The 12827-nt window shown below is 37.7% G+C and overlaps 1 non-coding gene across 1 annotated transcript; it reads left to right on the top strand.

Moving 5' to 3' along the window:
• Window positions 1-7243: 7243 nt before the first annotated feature.
• Window positions 7244-7347, top strand: LOC138987714 (U6 spliceosomal RNA). Its single transcript, XR_011464093.1, has one exon. It is a non-coding gene; the product is annotated as a U6 spliceosomal RNA (small nuclear RNA).
• The last annotated feature ends 5480 nt before the right edge of the window (window positions 7348-12827 follow it).

Raw genomic sequence — 12827 nt, 5'->3', positions numbered from 1 at the left:
TGGAGAGGGGGGCATTATCAATATGTAAAACTCCCTTTTCTAGTCTGAATATTAAATGCTTTAAGCTCTTCTTCCTCTAAAAAATGCTCCGAAAAATACTCTTTGTCCAAAATTGTTCTGTGGTCGTTCTTGTTGTTCTTGAAATATTTCTTCTGGTTGGCGCCCACATCAATCTCTATTCTTTCATATTCTTGTGGCAATATAAACAACATAAACTGTAGCCCAGAATTCACACATGGAGTCTGAATATACTAATTTAAGACTGAAAAAATATGCTAAGTAAGTCTTTGATCCTCAGTATGTCACTTGCAGACACTGCTGGGAATCTAGAAATCACATGTAGGGGCAGGTAGATAAAGAGTTTTCCTCACAAATAAATTCTGAAGCTGGAGAGATGCTGAACAATTAGCTAAGATGAGGGTGCCGAAAGTATTCTCAAAACAACCCTGTTTTTCCTGCAGTTTCTTTGCACACACAAAATGATAAAAATAATACTCTTTCAAAGGCCCAGAAGCCATCCCAGCACTTGCCTACAAGTCTCAAAGAATAGGAGGCTTTAACATCCCTGAAAGTCCCAAGCATAGTGAATTTGCCATTAGCAAAATATTTGAACTTCTGAGGACCAGAGGCTGGAGATAAAAGAAAGGTAATTTATCCTTAAGCTGAAACTACAAAGGCTATATATATATTTTATTTTCAGCTGCCAAACTACTACTATGTAAACATTGCTTAGAATGCCTCTTTAATCTAGATGCTCTATAAAGTGAATAAGATGTCAAAATACTCTTCTAAAACAAAGAATTCTAAAGTTCAGTAAAACTTAAAAACTGAGCAGTATTGGCCTACACCCTGCACAGTGCTGCAAAAAATAAAAATATAAAATAAAATAAAGCTAGAAGTCATTAGCTGGAACCTGGGGCAAGTACATAGGAAGGTCAGTAATGTGACACGGTATAGGGGAATTAATCTTTGACAAAGGAGGCAAGAATAAACAACGGGGGAAAGTCAGTTTCTGCAGCAAGTGGTATTGGGAAAGCTGAATAGCCACATGTAAATCAAAGAAGTTAGCACACATTCTTACACCACATACAAAAATAAACTGAAAATATCTTGAAGACTTAAATACAGGACTTGAAACCATAAAACTCCTAAAAGAGCACATAGGCAAAACATTCTCTGACATAAATCATACCAGTGTTTTCTTAGGTCAGTCTCCCAAGGCAATAAAAGTAAAAGCAAAAATAGACAAATGGAATCTCATCAAACTTATATTTTGCACAGCAAAGGAAACCATAAATAAAATGAAAAGATAACCTATGGACTGGGAGAAAATATTTGCAAATAATGTGAAGGACAAGGGATTAATTTCCAAAAATATACAAACAGCTGATATATCTCAGTAACACACAAACAAAACAAAAAAATGGGCAGAATACCTAGACATTTCTCCAAAGAAGACATACAGATGGCCAATAGGCATGTGAAAAGATGCTTAACATTGCTAACTATTAGAGAAATGCAACTCAAAGCTACAATGAGGTGCCACCTCACATTAGTCTGAATGGCATAATAAATGCTGGAGAGGGTGTGGAGAGAAGGGAAACCCTCCCCTATACTGTTGGTAGGAATGTGAATTGGTGCAGCCACTAGCAAGATCAGTATGGAAGTTCCTTAAAAAGGAGTTACTATATGAAAGGAGTTGCTGTATGATCCAGCAATCCTACTCCTGGGCATATACCCAGACAAAATTATAATTGGAAAAGATACATGCAGCCCTATGTTCATAGCAGAACTATTTACAATAAGCGAGACTTGGAAACAACCTAAATGTTCATCAATGGATAAAGAAGATGTGGTGTGTGTGTCTGCATGTATATATACACACACAGTGGAATACTACTCAGCCATAAAAAAGAATGAAATAATGCCATTTGCAGCAACACAGATAAATCTAGATATCCTCATACCAAGTGAAGTGAATCAGAAATAGAAAGACAAATACTGTACGATATCACTTGCATGTGGAATCTAAAATATGACACACATGAATTTATCCATGAAAAAGAAACAGACTCACAGACAGAGAGAAAAGACTTTTGGTTGCCAAGGTGAAGGGAGGTCCAGGGACGGAAGAAGGGAGTTTGGGATTAACAGAAGAAAACTGTCAGAAGGGATAAACGACAAGGTCCTACTGTGTAGCATAGGAAACTACATTCAATATCCTGTAATAAATCATAAAAGAATATGAAAAAGAATACGTATGCATACTTGAATCACTTTGCTCTAATGTGATTTAGAGCAAAAAGCGATTTAGATCTAAAGCAAAAATTAACACAGCATTGTAAATTAACTATACTCAATAAAATAAATTTTTAAAAATAAATAGTCACTGAAAGGCACAAACTTTCCATTGTAAGACTAAGTCCGGGCATCCCATGTACAAAACAGCAATTATAGTTAATAATACTGCTTCATATACTTAATGTTTCCAAGAGAATAGATCTTAAATGTATACACCACAAAAAGAAATTGCTAATTATGTAACACGATGAAGAGTTAGCTAAGATGGTAATCATTTTCAATATATAAACATATCCAATCAACAAGTTCACCTTAATTGTACACAATGTTATATGTCAATTATATCTCAATTAAGTTGGAAAAACAGCAGCAGCGATAATAACAACAAACTCTTAGTCTCTGGCAAAAAGCCAGAAGCAAGTAATTGTGAACTGTTTGCTTTACTAACAGGAAAATGTATGCTTTAGTTTTCCTCTCCTAAGAAGGTTTACCTAAAAGTAGGTAAACTTAGATCCCCCCAGCAATTAATGTTCCTTTATTTACCCGATTTGAAATGACTATCCAGATAGTCAACAAATTCTCTTCAGTTTAGTTTAGTTAGGAAAGACCCTGAAGCTGGGAAAGATTGAAAGAAAAAGGAGAAGTGGGCAGCAGAGGATGAGACGGTTAGATAGCATCAATGACTCAGTGGACATGAATCTGAGCAAACTCCAGGAGATAGTGAAGGACAGGGAAGCCTAGCTTGCTGCAGTCCACGTGGTCACAAAGAGTCAGACACGACTTGGTGACTAAACAACAACGGTTGCAAGTTACCAAAATCTGAAGACTGCTTTAGACAGACATTCCTAAAGCATAATTATTTCTAAACAGTTTTAAAAGGTCTCCTTCTTTCCTCTTCACTCTTAGAGATCACATAGGAGTAAAGTTTCTGAGAGCCCAAGTAGATGATTTATATCTCAAAAGCACAAGAACAGAAATATCAATTCCTTCTAGAACACTAACTTCCTCTGATGGTATATGCAAAGTCCAGCTTTAAAATGATAAAAACAATTCCCACCTTGGCCATTTTCAGAGATTTTTTTTTCTAGGTTCTAAATAAGCCAATTCAGTTGAAAGAAATAGCAATACTACATATCATTCACTCACATTCATATGCCTCACTTTCAGAGGAACAGGAATCAGCATGCAAGTTAACCGATACCGATACCTCGACGGTTAACTGTGGCCTTTCTTAAGCAGAAAGCAGTTGCTAGCCTGCAACTGTGGCCACCACCTATTGTCTCTTTCTTTCCTGTAGAAATGGCAGCCAAACATCCCCACAGTAACCTTAGGAGGGTCTATGATTTCTCGGTACTCTCTCGGTGGCCCCCATTCATCAAGGACAGTTACCAAAAGGGCCCCACACACCAGCGGGTGGCCACGCCAGGGTTACACCTGCAACGTTTGGGCCCCACATGCTAGGTCCCTGCAACTTCCCATCCCCCATCTTTATTTCCCAACATCTGGTAGCTCTTAGGAGTTTCCTGGGTCTCCTGGCTGATTCTCTACTTGTTGTGCCGCACCCTGAGGCCTCCAAGGCCTTGCCCAAGAATAAGCCCGAAGGCAGTCACAGGGACATCAGTGGTTTAATGAACAGGGGAATCTTCATCTGAAGTAAGGTCCTGGAGTGAAACCCTGTCATGTGCAGACAGCAAGACTTGGCAGCAGTGTTTGCTGCCGGGGGCAGGGGGAGGTTATCTACCAGGGGAGGAAGTGAAATCAGATGGGCTCATAGGTTATCAAGGAAACAAGCCTTTGACAAGCATAGTGAAGAGTTCCGATGTAAAGCCAGAAATCATTAGCCAGGGCCTGGGGCAAGTATGTAGGAAAATCAGCTGGGTGAGTAGGGTGTAGGTGAAGCAGGCATTGGTTGAACAGGGCATGTACAAAGAGCAAGAGAACAGCCACCTCGGGAGTTCCCTGGTGGTCCCGTGCAATGGTTAGATGTGTTCACTGTTGTGGCTCCAGGTTCAACCCCTGGTCAAGAGAACATCTTGAGTGACTTGACCGGACAAGTAGCTACAGCATGTTTTAAATGGTACTTTGGGGCTTCCCTGGTGGCTAAGAGGTTAAAGTGTCTGCCTGGGATGCAGGAGACCTGGGTTCGATCCCTGGGTCGGGAAGATCCCCTGGAGAAGGAAAAGGCAACCCACTCCAGTACTCTTGCCTGGAGAATCCCATGGAGGGAGGAGCCTGGTAGGCTACAGTCCATGGGGTCGCAAACAGTCGGACATGACGGAGCGACTTCACATTCACTTTCACTTTCACTTCACTTTACCACTAATATCAGTTCAGTTCAGTTCAGTTCAGTCACTCAGTCGTGTCCGACTCTGAGACCCCTTGAATCGCAGCACACCAGGCCTCCATGTCCATCACAAACTCCTGGAGTCCACCCAAACCCATGTCTATCGAGTCGGTGATACCATCCAACCATCTCATCCTCTGTCATCCTCTTCTCCTCCTGCCCTCAGTCTTTCCCAGCATCAGGGTCTTTTCCAATGAGTCAGCTCTTCGCATCAGGTGGCCAGTGTATTGGAGTTTCAGCTTCAACATCAGTCCTTCCAATGAACACCCAGGACTGATCTCCTTTAGGATGGACTGGTTGGATCTCCTTGCAGTCCAAGGGACTCTCAAGAGTCTTCTCCAATACCACAGTTCAAAAGCATCAATTCTCCGGCGCTCAGCCTTCTTCACAGTCCAACTCTCACATCCATACATGACCACTGGAAAAACCATAGCCTTGACTAGACGGACCTTTGTTGACCAAGTAATGTCTCTGCTTTTTAATATGCTGTCTAGGTTGATCATAACTTTCATTCCAAGGAGTAAATGTCTTTTAATTTCATGGCTGCAATCCCCATCTGCAGTGATTTTGGAGCCCCCAAAAATAAAGTCCGCCACTCTTTCCAGTTTCCCCATCTTTTTGCTATGAAGTGATATAAATCTTATGAATGTAGAGGTACAACTAGAATGTGTGTTTGTATCTATTCTTTTTATTGAGAATTATTTTATTATAAAATTGTGGGCTATTTTTTGCACTAACATAGATGTATTACTGGGTTTCTCTCATGGCTCAGTGGTAAAGAATCCGCCTGCCAATGCAGGAGATGCAGCTTCAATTCCTGGGGCGGAAAGATCCCCTGAAGAAGGGAATGGCAACCCATTCCAGTATTCTGGCCTGGGAAATCCCATGGACAGAGGAGCCTGGTGGGTTACAGTCAATGGGATTGCAAAAGAGTCAGACTTGACTTAGCGACTTAACAGCAAAATGTATTATTAGATTTTATTAAGAAAATTTTCTATAAAGTAGATAGCCCAACATTTTCTGTCTTATGAACTCTCCAAGTGTTAAATCATTTCCATTTTGTATGCTATACAATAAAAAAGTAAATTCAATAATTTTTACAAATATTTTATTTTACACATCAACAAAAATACAATATCAGTTCAGTCGCTGGTAGGCTACAGTCGCTCAGTTGTGTCTGACTCTTTGAGACCCCATGAATTGCAGCACGCCAGGCCTCCCTGGAGTTCACCCAGACTCACATCCATTGAGTCAGTGATGCCACCTAGCCATCTCATCCTCTGTCGTCCCCTTCTCCTCCTGCCCCCAATCCCTCCCAGCATCAGGGTCTTTTCCAGTGAGTCAACTCTTCACATGAGGTGGCCAAAGTATTGGAGTTTCAGCTTCAGCATCAGTCCTTCCAATGAACACCCAGGACTGATCTCCTTTAGGATGGACTGGTTGGATCTCCTTGCAGTCCAAGGGACTCTCAAGAGTCTTCTCCATCACCACAGTTCAAAAGCATCAATTCTCCGGTGCTCAGCTTTCTTCAAAGTCCAACTCTCACATCCATACATGACCACTGGAAAAACCATAGCCTTGACTAGATGGACTTTGTTGGCAAATATAATATAATATTTATTTAAAATAATAATTTTAATACTCAAAATATTTAAAATGTCAATATCTGATAATTTTTAAAATACATAAGGATAAATTTAGACCCTTTCCTATTGATTAAGAAACACAGGTGCTTAATTTTCTTGCATTAATTATGTAAGACAATGCTTACTATACTTAAAATAATATTTAATATGAAATAAGTTTTATTTTGGGACTGAATAGATGTTTAAAGATATATGAATGTGTAATTAAATGTTATACATCAGAAAAAGCAAAAATGACTTTGCAATTTTAACATAATCTTCAAAAAATCAACTGATTAGTTAATTTTTTTTAATTATAAGTCCAAAGCTGTGTTTTCAGGCAATTTCTGGAGATCTTTCCAAAATAAAATAATAACCTTGGGGTATAGTAATTATTGATATTTTTACAGCACATGGCTAACACATTATGTTTTCTCCTTTTAACATAAATTTTTTAAGTCCTTCTCTTGAAGAACTATTTAAGAGTACTATAGCTCCTGGATTTGATTAAAAATAGCTTTTTTATTATAACCCCTGAGGAAGCAGAACTGCCTACTTCTGAGTATGATTAAATTTATGAGATTGATTTATTACAGTGGCAAACTATATCAAAATTGAAACAGTAAACTTTTCCATTAGAGTACAATAGATTAAAAAATTTTAATATATAATATTTTAGGATTAGATTCCATTGTGGACAATGAAGGCATTAACAAACGTCCTGACTCTGTCAATTTTTTCTGCACAATGTACAGTCTCAGAATATTTTATATGAGTTACCTATTCATTTGATAATTCTCATGAATTCCTTATATGGTGATGAGTTAGTTCAGGACTATTAATATAAAGTATATCAAAGTAACCTAAAATATTTCTGGCATCTCTTTTTATAAGATAAATGTATAAATCATCGTGATTTTCCAGGGGCTCTTTGAGAAATGCCATAGATAATTTTAATTTTGAAAGACATATGATGCTCATTTTGGCAGCACCTAAACTAAAACGGGAATGATACAGAGATTAGCATGGCCCCAGAACAAGTATGACATTTAAATCTGTAACGTGTTCCATATTTTTCAGCAAATGTTGCCAGAAAAATTGACTATTCACATGCAAAGTAATGAAGTTGAACTCTTACCTTACACCATATACAAAAGATTAACTTAAAGTGAATCAGAGACCTAAACATCACAGCTAATACTAAAAAGACACTTGGGAGAAAACCCACTTAAGGTAGTTAAACTCAGAGGACAGAAAGTATAATGTTGGTTGCCAAAGACTGGAAGGAAGAAGGGATGGGGAGATATTGTTTAGTGGGTATAGAGTTCCAGTTGGGGAAGATGAAAATGTTCTGGTGACAGATGGTGGTCATGGTTGCACAATAATGTGGAGTGACTTTTTGTACTTGATGCTATTGAACTGTATACTTAAAAGTGATTAAGATGGTAAATTTTATGTTACATATATTCTGACACACACACAAAAAGACATCCTAAATGTTTAGTTTTTTTAATTTAGGATCAGTAATTCTTTAATAATCTTGAGGAAGCAAAATAAAGTTATCAAAAGGATTTGGTCATCTGATTGAGACAGAAGCACAATTACCTGTGAGCAGGGATGAGTATACATAAATCAAAGTAAAAACTATATTTTACAATAAAAATAGAAGGTAACAAAATAGTAAGGAAATTTAGCTGTTCCGAAGAAATGAATTTTTTTAATAATCAAGGACATAAAGTCAGCACAGATTACTAAGAACTTATACCTTGAACATTACCAAGAAAACTATGGATATTAGTCTTAGCAAACTTAGTGTTAGCAAACAGCTTAGGTAAGATTATGAAGAATGCTGTTCACCATACAAACAGTAAAGGTAGAGAAAGGACATTCTTAGTATCCATGCAAAAGACATAAAATTATGACAAAGTGTATCATGTTCACAGCTTATGAATAATCATATAAAACTTAGAAATAAAGCCAAGAGAGTACAGTGGATCATTAGAAAGATGGTAACGATAACCCTGTATGCGAGACAGCAAAAGAGACACAGATGTATAGAACAGTCTTTTGGACTCTGGGAGGGGGCGAGGGTGGGATGACTTGGGAGAATGGCATTGAAACATGTATAATACCATATGTGAAATGAATCGCCAGTCCAGGTTCAATGCATGATACAAGGTGCTCGGGGCTGGCGCACTGGGATGACCCAGAGGGATGGGATGGGGAGGGAGGTGGGAGGGGGATTCAGGATGGGGAACACCCGTGGAGGATTCATGTCAATGTATGGCAAAAACCACTATAATATTGTAAAGTAATTAGCCTCCAGTTAGAATAAACAGATTTATATTTTTTTTAAAAAGCACACACACACAAAAAAAAACATCTGAGTATTATTTTTAAGAAAATGAAACTGGCATTTTGACCTATATTTGACCATTCTCTTTCCTATTTTACTAGAGCTCAGACAATGTAAAATTCATGTGATATTGTAGATTTTTATGTGATAGAAAAGTTAACTTCCAGAATTATATTGGGGGGGTTTTTTGTTCATTTTTTTCCTGTGAAGTAACAAGTTTTGCATCTCACCTAAAACCTTACTCTTATATTGGTGCCTATAAATAATTCCTCAAAACGTTTTTGAATTAGCTTTACCATCTTACTTGCTAATGTTAGGAGAGAATTCTCATGGGTGTCTCACATTTGTGTGTGTCTTATGAGCAGGGGTACTAACTGCCTTTGTACAGGATTATCTTTTAAAGAATGTTTGTATAGTAACAGCCTTGGAACACAGTATTTGTGTCCAGAGAAATGTGCGGGTTTGCTTAGAGTCTTGGAACATAGAGATAGGTGCTCCTGAGTCGGATGGGAGTCAGGCAAGTTAGCATGCACTACCTAAGCTCAGAGTTTCTCTCCTGAAAGGCACCCTTGTGGAGGTATCACCTGGCCTTCTTCATATCATTGTGCGGAAATTGTGGTTTGAAAAACTGGCACCAAATATGCTTATGTTCATACAGCTTGCTGTGCTGTGAGTAATACACTTCTTCTTGCCTCTGACCCAAACATCTTGTGTCTTCTGCTGGCAACCATGAATCCTTGGCAGGCAGCCTTTCAGCTTGTAACTAGGGTAAAATCTCCAACCCTTCACAGTACTTGATAGTCTCTTCACTTTTTAAAAAATAAGCAAAATACGTGTTCATTCTGTATTGATAAGAGAGCTTTGTTTCAATTATTTGAAAAATGTACTTCACATGATGATCGATCCTCCCCTGAGATACCCGAGCAGCCTAACCTGCGGGTTCAGCAGAACAGCATTGTGCAAGAACTGAACTTAACGTGTCCTTAAGCTGAGGCATGTCTTTCCTTGACCCCTGCAGGGGTTCCAATCAACTGTAGAAACTTAACCTTTGTTGACTCACTGTCTCCAGCTTTTTCCTTTCTTTCCCCTCTCCTGACTTTTGTTTTCTTTCTTGGTTAAGTGTGTGAGTTGGTCTATGCTTTGTCTAACTGAGTGTTTGGGCTAAGTTGCTTTCCACAGTCAACTGGAGTCAGTTGAGCATCTGATGTGTATATAATTTGATTTGTGTGTGGCTGATCAATGTTTCCTGATTGATTGCAACAATTTCTGATAATCTCTTTGAACTGTCCTGACATTTAGTAATCTTTGTGAGGGTGATGGAGATCTCTTCTTTGTCAGGTGAGAGATAACAGAGAATCTGGTTTGTTTTCCTTTTTGACTGTTTGTGAACCCATATCAACTAAGAAAATATTTCTGTGTCCATTGGAAAGGAAAAAGAACTGGGGAGTTTTTGTGCTCTGTGTTTACATTTACCCGTAGCTGAGGTTGGAGAAGTAGAACTGCAAACTTTTTCTGTGGTTTTTGTGACTGAGAAAGTCTTTAGCTCCTTCAGGGTGATTTCAAATATTTTCCTATCTCCAGAGGGTATTAGTAAATTGGACTCCAAAGTCTTACAAAAGCAGAGTTCTGTTCTGATTGTTTTATATAAGTTAATAAGTTAGTAAATACATATAATATTCCCAGAATTTCTAGAAGTTAAATAAACTAAATTTTAATATTATATATAGGTTAGTCTTTAAAAACTGCATTTCTAAAGAAACTTAGTTCGGAAGCATTTTTATATAAGAATCTAAAATCTAAATAAAATAAAATCTACATTATGAAGATAAAATTTTGGACAAATCAGACTAGATTTGTAATTTTGGTTTAAACTAGAGTTTCTTCAGTTTGGCACTGTTGACATTTTAGGCCACATAATAAGAGTTTAAAAGATTAATGTTCATTTAAACATACTTTAGTATTTTTTTTAATCCTAAAAATACTTGTGGAAACAAAGATAACTTACTGGATCATGGAACTGATGTAAGAAATCTTAGACATTTATATCATGAAAAATTAAACTCATCTTGTATTTAACTAAAATATTTTGCTAAACATTTTACAAGTTGATAAAATTAGCAAGAAGACGTTATGTTGATTTTAAGCTACAATTAAAATCCTCTAATTTGTCCAAAGAACTATCTTTTTAAGAAGAATATCTTCCTGGTTTTTTATATATAAGTAAATCTCTGTAATAATCTCAAAAATTTTAATGACTGTGAAATTTTGCCAAAACTTCTCAATTTTGAGTTTTTCTTTCTAGCTGGGAACCACATGCATTGCTTAAAATCACAGTTAACTTTTCTTTTGAGTTTCACTCTTGGCAAGGAAAAACATACAAAAGAAGCACAAACAATATAATATTTCCTCCATCCCCATTATATTTTGGAAACTTTAAACATTATATCTGCATTAGATACTATAGAATTTACACATCATGACTGAGCAAAGTTCATGAACAAATTAACTTCCAAATTTCCAAAGAGAAGGGGAAAAGAAAAGGAAAGAAGAAATAAGAGAAAGTCAGCTTAAGACGGATATAGAATTATCAATAAAAGACTAATTACCTAACCTCTGCAAGGAAGGGAAAGGGGTCAGATGAAAAGGCTAATTATCTAACTTCTGCAAGGAAGGGAAAGGGGTCAGATGAAGGAAACTCTATTTATACAAAAATACACACAAGATTAATAAAGCATTACAGTTATCTGAATAATAACTAAGGTTTTTAGCAAAACCTTATGATTAAAAAACTGGTACTCAGAAGATCCCTTGGAGGAGGGCATGGCAACCCACTCCAGTATTCTTGCCTGGAGCATCCCATGGACAGAGGAGACTGGTAGGCTTCTGTCAATGGGGTCGCACAGAGTCGGACACGACTGAAGTGATTTAGCAGTTATCCAAATGAGCAAAGTATATACCTGAACAAAATTGGTTTGCAGAAATTCACAGAACAAACAGTAAAATGTACTGATTTACAGTCTTATCTCCTTGGGGCATGAGCTTCCTAGATGGCACAGTGGTAAAGAATCTGCCTGCCAATGCAGGAGATACAAGACATGGGCTCGATCCCTGGGTCAGGAAGATCCCCTGGGGTAGGAAATGGCTACCCACTCCAGTATCCTTGCTTGGAAATTTTCATGGACAGAGGAGTCTGGCAGGCTACAGTCACAAAGAGTCAGACGTGACTTGGTGACTGAGCATGTATGCATGCCATGGGTCAGAGTTCTCTAGAACAAATGGTTGTGTCATGATAGCATAGGTGGTCTGAGTTCTCAGAATCTTTCTGTTCTGTGACCCCTACTATGGCTTGCCTAGTGGCATACGTGGAAAGTATCGTTGCTTTCAGATGATTTCCCTTATAAAAATCAGTAAATATCTTTCATAGGAATACTTTTCTTTTCTTTTCTCAAAATATACCCTTTCTTTAGAGTGGTATTATCTTTTCATTGATCTGGTAATGTTTCTTTTTTCCATTTTCTTGCAAATAAGTTACTAGTTAATAGCATGCATGCATGCTAAGTTGCTGTGCTAAGTTGCTTCAGTCGTGGCCAACTCTTTGCAACTGGAGAATACTGGAGTGCGTAGCCATTCCTTTCTCCATGGGATCGTCCCAACTCACGGATCCAACCCCCATCTCTTGCGTCTCCTGCACTGACAGGCAGATTCTTTACCACTAGTGCCACCTGGGAAGCCCAGTTGTTAATAGGTTAGAGTTAGAAGTTTTGACAGGGTTTAGATCTCAGATTATTTCCAGCTTCCTGGGCACACTGGGCTCTCCTTCCTTAATCTGCTCCCATTTATAGCTAGCAAGCATTCATCAAACTTCTAAGGACAGTAACAATTTTTTCTGACTTTAATATTTTGCAATTATTTCCCTAAAAATCTAGGTTGAGAAAAACTAACAGTTTGACCGTATGGCCCTTTTGTAAAGCAAACAAGTCAGACATTTTCATTCTAACATGACCAGTAAAATAAAAAATAAGATTACAGATGACAGAATCTGTCCACTGTGATACGACCACTGGTCACTTTGTAATACAACTGCTTCATTGTTTTGGATTACAGTAAAAATGTTTTCCTCCATTGTAATGAAGTGAAGTAGCCTGAGATACATATGTTACTGCTTGGATTTATTAAAACAGAGAATTAAAACCTAAATTTT

Source organism: Bos mutus, chromosome 4, assembly GCF_027580195.1.
Source record: "Bos mutus isolate GX-2022 chromosome 4, NWIPB_WYAK_1.1, whole genome shotgun sequence".
In the NCBI taxonomy this organism is placed as follows: Eukaryota; Metazoa; Chordata; class Mammalia; order Artiodactyla; family Bovidae; genus Bos; species Bos mutus.
The sequence above is the reverse complement of the archived record's forward strand: the minus strand, read 5'-3'. Positions and strand labels throughout refer to the sequence as shown.